The sequence below is a fragment of the Vicia villosa genome, linkage group LG7 (assembly GCF_029867415.1).
Source record: "Vicia villosa cultivar HV-30 ecotype Madison, WI linkage group LG7, Vvil1.0, whole genome shotgun sequence".
NCBI lineage: Eukaryota > Viridiplantae > Streptophyta > Magnoliopsida > Fabales > Fabaceae > Vicia > Vicia villosa.
Window position 1 is genome coordinate 91,812,919 of NC_081186.1, and position 15,189 is coordinate 91,828,107.

Sequence of the window (15,189 nt, forward strand, 5' to 3'; positions counted from 1 at the left end):
GGGTTGGGTTCGAGTATCCCGTCCCGCCACCATCCATTTAGTGAAATCAATTTTTTTTAATATAAATACTTTTTTTTCCAAAATCAAATTACACTATGAATAATAAAATAAAACAATTTCAAAAAGTTTTATACATACATTTCAAATATTTTAAATAATAAATTCAAATCAAAATATCAAAACATTGACAACATATTAAATATTCTAAATTATCAAAAATAAATAATAATGTATGTAATAAAATAAACGGGGCGTATTTGGGTGGATACTAGTGTCCCTATTACCGACCCAACCCCATATTTTGTAATCGAGGAAAATCCAAACCCGAACCCAAATTCAGTCAAAGCGGATTTTTCCCGTCAACTTCCGGGTTGGTTCGGGTGGGTACCCACAGGTACGGGTTTTGTTGCCATGCCTAAATCTTTGCATATTCTCCTTGAGGATGGCCGACAAGACTGGTCATTACAACATAAGTAGTGATGCCATAGATGTCACCTACCACTACCATCAGCGTTGCTATATCATCCAGTTATGGATGATCCGTAAATGGAATCGACATGTAATTTAGACACACAAGATTGATCAAGTGGCACATGTATTAAACATATTTGGTGATGCATATTGGTCGTGAACAACCGAACTCCCACACACAAGAACAACTACTCAACCACAAAGAGACGAGATGTGTAAAACTACATAATGTGTATTAAAATATAAGAAAATAATCTTGAAGACATAGATCTATCAAGCGAGATACGATGGAAAAACAAAAGGATGAACATATTAAACTTTATGCTTAGAATAATTATCTTTACTGTTGGATAAGGCGAGTTATTGTCTCTGCCGCTTGTAATATATTTCAGAGTTATTTTAGTCTGCTATAAATAATAGGGTGGCACTCTTACCTACGTGGATAGAGTGTAGAGCAAGGCGCTCCTCTCGTTTTATTGTTTTGGTTTTTGTAGGACCATATGCTAAAGGGAATTGGTAAAACCTTGGAGAAATACTGGACTTCCATCGGAAAATCCTTTCCTTCCCTTGAGGTAATATCTTATGTTATGCTTTCCTACAAATGTCCTTGCCACCCCTCGAGGAAATGTCTTATGCTGGACTTTTCCACAAAGGTCCTCCCCCCCCCCCCCCCCCTCTCGAGTAAATATCTTGTGTTGGACTTCCCCATGAAGATCTTTGTCGGCCCTCAAGGAAATATCTTATGCTAGACTTCCCCAAGAAGGTCCTTACTGTCCCTCGAGGCAATATCTTATGTTGGACTTCTCCACGAAGGTCCTTGCCGCCCCTCGAGGCAATATCTTATGATTATCTTTCATAGGAAGATCCTTTCCGCCTCTCATGGCAATATGAATATGGTGAACTTTCATAGGAAGGTCCTTGCCATCTCTCGAGGCGATACATGAATACGTTGGAGTTCCACAAGGAGGTCCTTGCCTCATATTAAGGAAATATTTAATAATAGATATCCTTGCCATCCTCTGGGGATATATGTATAACCTATTTAAACCCTCTGCCTGAAGGACTTAAAGTTTCCTCAAGTGAGACCAAGACATGCAAATCTGACCTAAGAGGCGCGACCAGAGTCTTGCCTAAAAGAATTGGTTTTAAGTCTTATTTGAGGGTTTGATGGAAGTCCTGCCAGAGTAGGGTCAATTCCTTGCTTGAGGGACTTGAAGTCTCATCAGTCGGGCTAAATATGAATTTTTAATTCTCAAGTGTTCGGACACAACTCATATGACTTGCTCGTTATAACGTTTGTCTTCGTTTCTAAAAAAGTTACAACTTGATCTTTTTGAGTTCACTCTTATATTGGATTGAAAAGGGATTAATCAATTGTACATCTGTTTTATTCTCAAGTGTTCAGACACAAGTCGTACAACTTGCTTGTTCTTATGCTTGTCTTCATTTACGATATTTCAACTCGATTTGTTTTAAATATTTTATTTTATATGCAAAATTGGAATGAAAAAGGACTAATTTGATGTATATCCCTTTTATACTCAAATATTTGGACACAAGTCATATTGATTACTTGTTATAACCGCTGTGTTTCTTTGTAAAAATCAACAACTTGATCGTTTTGAGTTCTTCCTTTTATTGGATTGAAAAAGAATTAATTGAATGTATAATTCTTTTATCTTCAAGTGTTCGGGTTCAAGTCGTATCACTCTCTTGTTCTTATGATTGTCTTCCTTCAAAAAGTCATAATTCTACTCATTTTAAATCTTTTCTTTTATAAACAAAGTTGGATTGAAAATTATTAATTGGATATGCATCCTTTTTATCGTCAAGTGTTCGGACACAAGTTACCCCACTTGTTCTTTCTAACGCTTCTCTTCCTTTCTAAAAAACACAACTCAATTGTTTTTAGTTCATCCTTTTATTAGATTGGAGAAGGATTAATTAAATGTACATCCGTTTTTTTCTCAAGTATTTGGACACAAGCCTTACAACTTGTTTGTCCTTATGATTGTCTTCCTTTAAAAGATTACAACTTAATACGTTTAAATTAATTTTCCTTACAACTTGTTTGTCCTTATGATTGTTTTTTCTTAAAGTATTCGGACACACATCATATCCTTTGTTTGTTCCAACACTTGTCTTCCTCCTAAAAATAATCACAACAAACCAACAAACAACATTTTTTCACTTTTACGTGATCAAATTATTTTTCTTTAAAATCAACCAACATACAAAACATTTTCTACGTAGCTTTTAATCGCACTGGGAGATATGTAGATCAAGAACCAAATCTTGTCAAGCATAATAATAACAATCTTTTGCCATTTTCTCTCTTGTAAATAGGACATACTTTGTGTTTAATGGCTTGGAGAAAATACGATGCCAACTGATCCCCGTCAACCTGACCCTCATAACAACAACCCAAGCAAGGACACGTCATTCGACTCGAGTCTTCGGCGTGCGCAACCGCAAACTTAACGAATTCTGATACCCCTTTCTTATACTCTTTCGACAATTGGTTTGAATTCATCCATGTCTTATCCATGTCTTAATTAAGCTAAACAAAAACAACTAATTATTAAGGCATAAAACGGTATAATGCGTTTCTGTCAAAACCAATAATAAAACGCAGCATATTCACACAATTTCAGACAAATTCATTACAATACCAGTATTTTGAGAAAGAAATTTACCTCGGATTTTACCGAACTCAAGAAAATGCAGAGAATGAACGTTGTACGTCTAACTAGGCCGGGAAATGCTGCTAATTCAAAGGAAAGAAAACTTCTATTATAAAAACGAGCCATCATAGCAGTTCATTCAAAGCACAACTAATTACTTTGGCAAGAGAGAACAATTAATTACCTGTATAGAAGTAAGCAACTTCTAGACCCACACAATGTAAGATTATTGAAAACTATCAAACTTCCACTCTTCACAAGTAACCCCTATAGCAAATTCACAAAGTTAGTAAGTTCATCACTTAACGATTAACAAAATTGACAACAAGAATCATAATAACATTGTAAAAATTCAGCATTATGTACATGGTGCTAAACATATTTAAAATCAAGTAAACACATGAATAATGATGTCAATATACACCATGAATAATTAATATTCATGGATTTTAATCTATAATCTTCATCATCTTTAGGTTTGAATCTAATGAGAATATACAAAAAATAAAAAATAATGAGACAAAAGAAACAATGAGAATATACAAAAAATAAAGTCAACACATATGAGCCAAACGAAACAACAAAATCAAAGAAATGAGCAAAAATTCAAAGTCATCAGAAACAAACCAAACTCATGTAGTCACATCCAAATGTCCCACTGAACTCAAAAATAATATTGGTTTTACCGAATTTCGACCGGAAGCGAGACTTTTAAACCGATTAACAAAACAGTAGCGAAAATTGAAAATAAAAGTGCATAGCATCGTTCTACCCGAAAAACACTAATCATATGCATTAAAACTCACAACGGTCAAAGAGTTATGACATTTTTTCGTAAAGCCGGCGTATCGTACCAAACTTGCAAATTGAGAAGGAAAGGAACAAACAAGAATAAGGCAATAAAATTCCAGAAATCAAGAGCCACAATTAACATCCAACAACTCAAGTTCCAAATTACATTAACAATTGAATCCCGACTCAAAATGCACAATGATTTTCTCTAGTTTCTACACTTTCTATGAGTCAAAATAATGATGAAATGCATCAACAACTACCTATAAAAAAACTGCATTATTTGTGTTCAAAACAATCTCAACCACCTTCACAAAACATGTTATATCCAACTCTGATGATCAATCCTTCACACAAGGCAATTCTAAACAATTTCTAGCAAGTAAAAAAAATGGAAATACGACACAACTCATGCTCAAGAATCTAGTTTATCCAACAACAATTTGTGAAGGCAAGCTTCTACAACACTTTGTTTTGATGAAGACAACTATCGTAAGTATGCATCAATAAAGGATGAGCAAAAATATCAAATAAGCAATTGATCAAGTATTTTTAAAAGAAACAAGATTCAAGATTTCCTCAATGGTTTCAAGCTTGGTTGATCTAAGGTATTAAGGTTTATGGCAAAGCAAGTCTATTAATGCATAACAAGTGTTTTCAAACATATATACATCATCTATAAATCTTACATACATCTTAGAATCATTTCAAACATTTCCATAAAGGTTTTGTGAGTTTTTCATTCTTAGGAACCGGGTTCCAAATTGGAGGAACCGGTTCCCCAAGACCTCTGCCAACTCTTATTTGCGCTAAAAGAGTCAGGAACCGAGTTCCAGATTTTGGGAACCGGTTCCCCAGTTCATATTTTCAAATTTTAGTAACGTTACATATAGGGAACCCGGGTTCTGGTTTAAGGGAACCGGTTCCCACGTGAATTTTTTCAAAAATTCAGATTTCTTTTCATTCTTCAAAAGGTACCTCTTCATCTTTTACTCTCACTACGCCAAAAAGGCTTTTAGACAGCGCACCTTAGACAGCGCTTTTATACAAAAGCGCTGCTATAAGTAAAATAAAAAATAAAACACGGAAACTGTTTACAAAAATAGTAAAAGCACTGCTAAAAGGCCGACCTTAAACAACGCTTTTTGAAAAGCGCTGCTAAAAGGGTCTCTTTAGAAAGCGTTTTAGAAAAGCGCTGGTATAGGACCACATTAGCCAGCGCTTTTAAAAAGCGTTGTCTAAGGTCAAATAAAAAGCGCTGCGGTAGGTAATTAAAATTTTTCAAAATTCCTAAAATAATTCCTAAAATAATCATAAAGCACCCATACGAACATTTTTCTGTGTTATTCTCGTTCTTCTTCTCAAACTGAAAACCCTAAAATCCCAATCGATTCTCGTTCTTCTTCTTCTCAAACTGAAAAACCCTAAAATCCCAAATCGATTCTCGTTCTTCTTCTTATCAAACTGAAAATCCATTCCCAGTCGTCATTCCTCGTTCTACTTCCAGGGTGTTGATATCATCTGTTGTTCTTCTTTGGCCAAACAAAGAAACTGAATCTGAAACTGAAGCACTCAAAAAACGCAGCCCTACTGCGAGTTGTAAGGTAATCAATTTCAAATTTACTCATTCTTTGCTATTTATTTTTCTTATTCTTTGCTATGTTCCTCTATTTCTAATAAGAATAGCTCATACATAAGCACTTATTCGATAAGCGCTTATATGTATTATTGGACTCTTTTGGTTGAGCATCAACACTTGTTAGCTCTGTTGAAATTAAGTGTGAGACAAGAACTCTAAAGCTAATTTTTGTGTTCAATAAAAGGATTTCGTTTTTGTTTTTCTATATGCTAAAGGAGATAACTAATAATTTTCATATGCTTTTGTCAGATTGTATAGTTTCTATAACTTTTAGACTCAATTCTTCATTTAATAATTAAGAGATGCATTTATCCGTTTAACAGAAAGTTGGTGCCACTCTGTCCACCTCTCGACGTCATCTCTTGCTCACGCTACTCGTTCTTCTTTGATTCCACGGTGGAGATTCTGAGCGGTTTTTGATTCCATAGTGCTGATACGTTTCTTCGATCCTCGATTCCACAGGTACGTCACAACCACTTCATCTTTTTGTGCATTTCTGGTCTGGTTGAATGATTGAAGTTGCAACTACCTTTTGATTAGTTATTTAGTGTTTAAAGTTGTTAATATCATGAACTGCTTATTTAGTGTTTCACTCTATTTCTCTGTGATTCATTAACTGCATTAAATGATACACGGAAACGATTTTTGGTTTCTATTATTTCCTCGATAAATTCATGTAATATTTTAGTAAGCATTGTTGGGTTGATGTCGTTCACAACAGCACTAGTGCTGTTTCTGCTGCGCCTCTTTTCGCTTTGCAGACGATGACAGACTAGTACTAGGACAGCCTGTGAATTGTTGAACAAAATACACACATTTTTCCAACTCTGGCCAGCTTAGAGCATCAAATGTTATATCAAAACAGACTTAGAAGAACTCTGCAAACAAAGAAGCTAAACCACCAAAGGTAAACAAAATTGACACTGATAGAGAATAACAATACAAACTAGTCTTTAATAATCTACAAGAACTATAGTACTAGTCCAATTTTCTTTTGTTGTATCAATAAGATATTCTTGGAGAGACTAATTTAATCTCTCAAGTTAGATAAAATTCAAGACAAATCAAAGGTCAAAGGATAAATATTTGCTACTTCTGCATCAAATGGTACTAAATGTGTGACACCACTTTTTATTGCATTTTATATCTCAGCTTCGTCTGTTTTGTCTGAATCTATGCTTAGAACAACATTTTTTCTGCAGACAAATCTGAATTGCGACCAAAAATATGGAAACATGGAAACAGTTAGTTTGATTGGATATCATCTGATGTAGTATTGTCTTACTACTGATATATACATTCAACTACTAGTCAATCCATTGCAAACCATTTGGTGATCTATCCTTAAAACACCAAAAACTTCATATTATGGCTTGTTTTGTTTTTATTTATATATTCATTAAATGACGAGTGAAAAAATATCAACATAACTTTGAATTTCCTTATTGAATAAGTGCCAAATGATATTCTTAAATGAGTTTGTGTTAAAACTGTTAAGTTAGATTTTGGTTTAGTCATCAAGAAGGTTGATTCAGGTTCTTAAAGAAAAAAGATTGTGTTTGATTTTTTCCAGAATTTTTGTGTGCCTTGTAAAGCACCCTGAAGTGTTATAGCTAATTATTGAGTTATTTTCTACTTACTCCTTCATATATGAGCTCAAATGTTATCTCCGTGTAGCTTTATTTTGTATGAAAGGAAAGGAAAATTATTTTCATTAAGACACTCTTCTGGTTGAATTTAGGCATTTGAACTTCTTGTGTGAGTTCCTATAGCCAAGGAAAATGTGTCTGCTTATATGAAGCTGTATTCTATTTCTAGTATGAAATTGGACAACCAAATATTTTTGTTGCTTGTTTTTTTGGAAGAACCGGTGTCTGCATTATGATACTGTTAATCAAGGGCATTTTAGATTGAGCCTGCATTATGATGATGGTTGCCTCAATTGAATTCCTGCTTCTGTTATAAATTTTATTAGGTTTTGAATAAACTTTATTGAACTCTGCTTTAATTTTTATATTAAACTGATTTTCACAAGGTTTTTGAATTGAATAAAAGCTTATAAGTTGTTACCCAATCTGATTTTTGCCTTAGAAGATAACTCCATACAAATCTACTAAAATCATCAAGAAAATGAAATGAACATACTACTTGAATTGAAACCAGAAAAAAAATTTGTTGGTGCTGGACCCCCATTCCTCAAATTCAGAATGTATTAGATTCATAGGTCTTTTGGCATTGAGGAAGAGTTTTTAAAAGGCAAGCTATGAGATTTTCTGAGTTGACAAGCCTCACAAAGTCTAGGTTCATCTTTTTCAGGAGTTTTGATTGTTTCAACTCTTTTGCATTTGATCAAATACCTACCTGCAGGATGGCCAAACTTCCTAAGACAATTTTCTTTAACAGAAAATAACACAGTAGGTTCTTTTACTTCTCTATTTTCAGCAACCGAGACACTAAACAATTGATAGACTACATCTTTAGTTTTTCCTTCCAGTAGAGTTCTCCCTGCCTCTTTGTTCTTCCCTGAGCAACAAGTATCATGAAATTGAGGCATGTATTGTGATCATCTGCTAAAGTTTTTATTGATTTGAGGAACATATAACAAATCTTTGAAATTAAGTGGCCTGTGGTGAAATATGATATTGAATAGGCTCATATTTGCAATTAAACAAATAAACAAGGGTTAAACCACTTAACCTATATAGTTAGATATTTTGCTTATTAAAGTATTGTGAGTTGAGCGTACCACTGCTACATTTTTTAAATTATTTATTAGTTTTTTTAGAAGGTGCTAAAATAGATCAGTCTATTTTAAGAAAAATAATTAATGTATCATTGAGAAATAAAGTTGTTAATATATTATTATGATTAAATTATCAATATATTTATTACCAGTCAATAAAAAAAACTATTACCAATTTGTTTTAATCTAGTTTAATATATTATAATTTTCTTTACTAAGTCAATTTTCTTCACGCCTACCTTTTAGTAAAATTTTTATGTATTTTTTTAAATAGTATATATATATATATATATATATATATATATATATATATATATATATATATATATATATATATATATATATATATATATATATATATATATATATATATATATATATATATCATGGCCACCTGCTATTTTGGATTAGAATAGATATCATAGTTTTTACAGTGTTTAATTTGGAAGGACCTTAGTTTGAAGAAATTGAGAGGAACACTAACATTGCATTTCAAGTTCCTGCTAATGAGACTATAGCTTGACATCATTATCATTATTATGTTATTTTAATAATTGTGAGTGGCATAGAGTTAGTTTTGTAAATACACTTTTATTTTTATTTTTTAACTTTTTAATGATATTTAGTTTATATTGTTTACTTGATTCTCTAATAAACAATCATACTATTTTCCATATTTTTACATTGTGGCCAACATAAATTCAGAAAAGTTGTTCTTTTTACCGTTTAAATTCAGAAAAGTTGTTCTTTTCACCTTTATATTATTTTTTTTTGGTTTTCTGTTATTCTGTTTTGTGATTGTAATGATTTGATGCAATTGCAGGATATTGAAGGGTAAAAAGGTTACAATTGCTGGCAAGAAGAAAAAGTAGATATTTAGCTTCCTTTTGACTTGTGTAAAAAATAACAATGTTTTGGATGATGCAATTGTTTTCATTGAATTGGATGTAATTTTGTTGTTGTTTATTAATATATTCTTAGCATCTTAGCTCTGAAAAATAGAAATTTTTGTTGTTTGTATGTGAAATTTGTAATGGTATATACAGGTGCAAAATGTGGTGAAAATCTGGCGCAAGCATTTTTTAAATAGATGCATCTAAAAATTTCGTGGACATTAAATTTTGTTCAGAAAAGCGCTGCCTAAAAGCTCTTTAAAAATTTTATTCAGAAAAGCGCTGCCTAAATGGGGCCTTTAACAGCGCTTCTAAGAAAAAAGCGCTGGCTGAATTGGGCCTTTAGCAGCGCTTGTGGGAACAGCGCTGCCTAAAGGTGACCTTTAGCAGCGCTTTTAAGAGGCTTTTTCTTAAAAATTGTTTCAGAAAAGCGCTGTCTAAAGTGGGCAGTTAGCAGCGCTTTTAATATAAAAGCGCTGTCTAAAGGGGGCCTTTAACAGCGCTTTATAGGTAAAAGTGCTGGCTAAAGGGTGCCTTTAGCAGCGTTTTCAAGGTGAAAAAAAGCGCTGTCTTTACCTACGGCAACGGGGGAATAGACAGCGCTTTAAAGCGCTGCCTAAAGCCAAAAAAAGCGCTGTCTTTTCTCTTGTTTGGTGTAGTCTCTTGCATCCTTCCATACAAAATAACCATTTGTAAAGGTGTCTTAGAGGCTATATATTTCAGATTTTTCAGAATTTATTTCACACCTCTTTCATTACAATTTACCATCTTTTGATCATATATTTTCATCATATATTTTCATACAAGTGTTTCATACTTGAACTTTCATTGAAACTTTTTCTACACATTGTTAGAAAAGTTTCTCATTCATACATAAACACTTGAGCACTATTATATCATTGTAAATTGTCTTGCTTGAAAGAGAAGATCAATCTTATAGATTGATATATGTTCATAAACATTTCTACTCAAATATATTCATTATTATTGACTTGCTATTCAGGATTGTTGAAAGCAAGGGTTATTGATTAGTGAGAGGATTGTTCTCATAATCAAGATAGTAAATCCAAGAGGATTGTTCTTGGTGGTTGAGATCTTGTTGTCCAGGATTGTTGGAAACAAGTTAGTGAAAAATCCAAGAGGATTGTTCTTGGTGGTTTTGTTAGAAGATTGTAGGAGGAGTCTTGTGTAGGCTTGTACAAAGATCTAACAATAGTAAAATCTCCTTCGTGTTTGAAAGGGGACTGGAGTACTCTCGGATTGTGAGGGGAACCAGTATATATCGTTGTGTTCTTTACTTTTCCGCAATTTACCGCTTTATCACCATTATCAAGAAAATAAAAGAACCATTCAAAAACCTTCAAACACTTAACCAGAAAAATAAGTACAAGTATTCTAAAAACCGGATAAATCTTTGAAAACCTAATTCACCCCCCTTCTTAGGCGCACTCTTAAACTTACAATTGGCATCAGAGCAGGTTATAGGTAACCTGTTCCTAAAGATCCAGAATGGCTTCCGCAAATCAAAATCCAGTTTTTAGAGATGGTGGTAGTAACAACAAGCCTCCATTATTTTGTGGTGAATACTTTGACTTTTGGAAAATCCGAATGAAGGCTCACTTAGAAGCACAAGGAAAAGAAGTATGGAAAGCATTCCAAAATGGTCCATTTGTTCCTACAACTATTGTCGATGGTGTTGAATCAACAAAGCTTAAAGATTCATGGAACGATGATGATAGAAAGAAGGCTCTTGCTGACAAAAAGGCGGTCAATCTTCTTCAAGGTGCTCTTAGTATGGATGAATTTTTCCGAGTATCGGCATGTACAACCGCAAAGGAAATATGGGATACTCTTGTAGAAACTCATGAAGGTAACACCGAAGTTAAAAGATCAAGATTGAATACCTTAAGTCAAGAATACGAACTGTTTAGAATGAAGCCTAGAGAAACTATTCTCGAATTGCAAAAACGATTCGTTCATTTGACAAATCACTTGAAGGCACTTGGTAAGACCCTCACTAGCGAAGAACTAAATCTAAAAGTGCTTAGATCTTTAACGAGAGAATGGCAACCGAAAGTAACGGCGATATCCGAGAAAAAGAATCTATCAAAGATGACTTTTGCAACCTTGTTTGGTAAACTTCAAGAATATGAAACAGAACTCGGAAGACTTGAAACGCATGAAATTCAAATAAAAGATTCAAAAGATATTGCCTTGAAGACAAGAGTCAAACATCATGATAGCAATCAAGAGGATGAATCCACTAGTGAAGAAGATAATGAGTTTATCAAAAAGTTTGAAAAATTTCTAAGAAAAGAAAAGAAAAAGGAGATCATTAAAGAGGAAGCACCAACAAGGAAGATTAAATGCTTTGAATGTGGAGAAAGAGGACATGTCAAAAGTGAATGCCCTAAACTTGAAAAGAAGAACAAATACTTCAAGAAAAATAAGGATAAAAAATCAAAGAAAGCATATGTAGCATGGGATGACAATGAAATAAGTTCATCTTCAGATGAAGAACATGCGAATCTTGCATTGGTAGTAACACACCATTCTGATGATGAAGACAATGAGGTTAGTAATGAATTTTCTATTTTTGATAATGATGTTCAAGATGCTATAAATGAATTGTTAAATGAGTGCAAAATTCTCTATAAAACTATCTCATCTCAAAAGAAAATAATATCATCTTTAGAAGAGAAGGTTAAGATAATAGAAGAAGAACAAAAAGATGACAAAGAAAAAATGATTAGTGTTCAAGAAGATACTGTTGCATGCAAGAATTGTGAATCACTTTCTTTTCAAATTGTTCAATTAAAGAGAGTCCTTGAAAGGTATGAAAAAGGACAAATTGGGTTGGAAGGTGTCCTTAGGCAACAAAGATTCCCTAATGATAAAAGTGGTCTTGGATATGCAAAGTCTAAACCAAGTACTAGTAAAAATATCTTTGTGAAGGCAGGTGAACAATTCAACAAATTGGATAAAGCACAAAAGGTTCATCATCATCCTAAAAGGTTTCCTAAAAAGAAATCATATGTTCCTAGATATAAAAGCAACTTTGAACCTACTTGTTTTTATTGTGGTATTATTGGTCACACACCCAATGCTTGTTATGTAAGGAACTTTAGTGTTCCTAGTGGACATTATGTATGGGTGAAGAAAGGAACTAACTATGACGGACCCAAAGCACATTGGGTACCAAATCAAACTTAATTTGTTTTGTAGGTTTGCTTGAGGACCACTTAAAATCTGTGGTGGTTCTAAGCATTTGATGGAAGACATAAACTAACTTTCAAATCTAGTTATAAAGTCCAAGGGTGATTTCACATATGAAGAATACCTTAAAGGAAGAATTCTTGGCATTGACAAAGTTGGAGTACTAAATTTTATATCAATTGAAGACTTACTTTATGTTGAAAGACTAAAGCAAAATCTTCTAAGCAAAAGCCAACTTTGTGACAAAGGCTTCAAAATAATATTCATCAAAGATGAATGTTTGATGAAGTCACTCATGAGGTAAAACTCATAGGTAAAGAATTAATTGTGTTCATATTTTATAATAATTTATCTTTTTCCCATCCTTTTTGATAATGACAAAGGGGGAGAAGATATTTGTGTATATGTGTATGCTTGCTTGTCTCTAACATTTGCAGCCATAAAGAAATAATATTCTCAAAAATCAAGGGAGAGCTTTGATCAAGGGGGAGTTATCAAATTTAGGGGGAGCATTCACATAAGAACATTACACTTCATATTTCAAAGGTTGTCATCATCAAAAAGGGGGAGAATGTGAAGGCAAGCCTCTACAACACTTTGTTTTGATGAAGACAACTATCATAAGTATGCATCAATAAAGGATGAGCAAAAAGATCAAATAAGCAATGGATCAAGTATTTTTAAAAGAAACAAGATTCAAGATTTCCTCAATGGTTTCAAGCTTGGTTGATCTAAGGTATTAAGGTTTATGGCAAAGCAAGTCTATTAATGCATAACAAGTGTTTTCAAACATATATACATCATCTATAAATCTTACATACATCTTAGAATCATTTCAAACATTTCCATAAAGGTTTTGTGAGTTTTTCATTCTTAGGAACCGGGTTCCAAATTGGAGGAACCGGTTCCCCAAGACCTCTGCCAACTCTTATTTGCGCTAAAAGAGTCAGGAACCGAGTTCCAGATTTTGGGAACCGGTTCCCCAGTTCATATTTTCAAATTTTAGTAACGTTACATATAGGGAACCCGGGTTCTGGTTTAAGGGAACCGGTTCCCACGTGAATTTTTTCAAAAATTCAGATTTCTTTTCATTCTTCAAAAGGTACCTCTTCATCTTTTACTCTTGCATCCTTCCATACAAAATAACCATTTGTAAAGGTGTCTTAGAGGCTATATATTTCAGATTTTTCAGAATTTATTTCACACCTCTTTCATTACAATTTACCATCTTTTGATCATATATTTTCATCATATATTTTCATACAAGTGTTTCATACTTGAACTTTCATTGAAACTTTTTCTACACATTGTTAGAAAATTTTCTCATTCATACATAAACACTTGAGCACTATTATATCATTGTAAATTGTCTTGCTTGAAAGAGAAGATCAATCTTATAGATTGATATATGTTCATAAACATTTCTACTCAAATATATTCATTATTATTGACTTGCTATTCAGGATTGTTGAAAGCAAGGGTTATTGATTAGTGAGAGGATTGTTCTCATAATCAAGATAGTAAATCCAAGAGGATTGTTCTTGGTGGTTGAGATCTTGTTGTCCAGGATTGTTGGAAACAAGTTAGTGAAAAATCCAAGAGGATTGTTCTTGGTGGTTTTGTTAGAAGATTGTAGGAGGAGTCTTGTGTAGGCTTGTACAAAGATCTAACAATAGTAAAATCTCTTTCGTGTTTGAAAGGGGACTGGGGTACTCTCGGATTGTGAGGGGAACCAGTATATATCGTTGTGTTCTTTACTTTTCCGCAATTTACCGCTTTATCACCATTATCAAGAAAAGAAAAGAACAATTCAAAAACCTTCAAACACTTAACCAGAAAAATAAGTACAAGTATTCTAAAAACCGGATAAATCTTTGAAAACCTAATTCACCCCCCCCCCCCCTTCTTAGGCGCACTCTTAAACTTACACAATTATCAACAAGATTCAAATCGAGAACTCTCACCATATTCAAATTCAAATTCACAAACCAACCATAACACTAACTCCATTGAAAATTCAGCAAACCAACCATAACCCTAATAATGGCATCTAACAATAAAACTAAAACCCTAACAATGTCATCTAACAATATCAACTAAAACCCTAACAATGTCATCCCTCAATATCAACTAAAATCCTAACAATGTCAGTAAAATATTAGATTATTCAATAGAATCTACTTTGAGATAGAGATAATGGAGATAGATGGAGAACAAGCAAGGTGCAGCAAGAACGGTGGAGGACGGCCGGAGACGGCAAACGGTGGAGGACGGTCTGAGTTGAGTTTCGGTGGAGGAGCGCTTTGGAGAAGAAGCTGTTCGTGAAAAATAATAGAATACTGAATCTGAGAACTGAAGCATTTTTTTTTGTTTTAATTAAATGGCCTTAGACATCGCTTTGGAGAAAAGCTCTCTCATACCCCCCCTTTACCAGCGCTTTTAACAAAGCGCTCTCGTTACCCCCACTTTAGCAGCGCTTTCAAAAAGCGCTCTCGTACCCCCCCCCCCCCCCCCCTTACCAGCGCTTTTAACAAAGCGCTCTCGTAAACCCCCCCCCCCCCTTTAGCAGCGCTTTCAAAAAGCGCTCTCGTACCCCCCTTTACCAGCGTTTTTTTTCCATTGTTTTTTAGTTTTGTTTTTAGCGCAACCTATAGCAGCCCTTTTCATAAAAGCGTTTTCGTATATGCGCTGCTAAAAGACAAATTTATTGTAATGGCCAAGTTTGTATAAAAAAATTGAATTTTCTTTTGG

The 15,189-nt window shown here is 33.7% G+C and overlaps 1 long non-coding RNA gene across 2 annotated transcripts; it reads left to right on the forward strand.

Annotated features, from left to right (window-relative positions):
• Positions 1-5,267: 5,267 nt before the first annotated feature.
• LOC131615824 (uncharacterized) lies at positions 5,268-9,370 on the forward strand. 2 transcript variants are annotated; one of them, XR_009287961.1, is made up of 4 exons: positions 5,268-5,551; positions 5,910-6,048; positions 6,308-6,493; positions 9,153-9,370. It is a non-coding gene; the product is annotated as an uncharacterized LOC131615824 (long non-coding RNA). The 2 variants fall into 2 exon arrangements; XR_009287960.1 differs by having other exon boundaries at positions 5,910-6,493.
• The last annotated feature ends 5,819 nt before the right edge of the window (positions 9,371-15,189 follow it).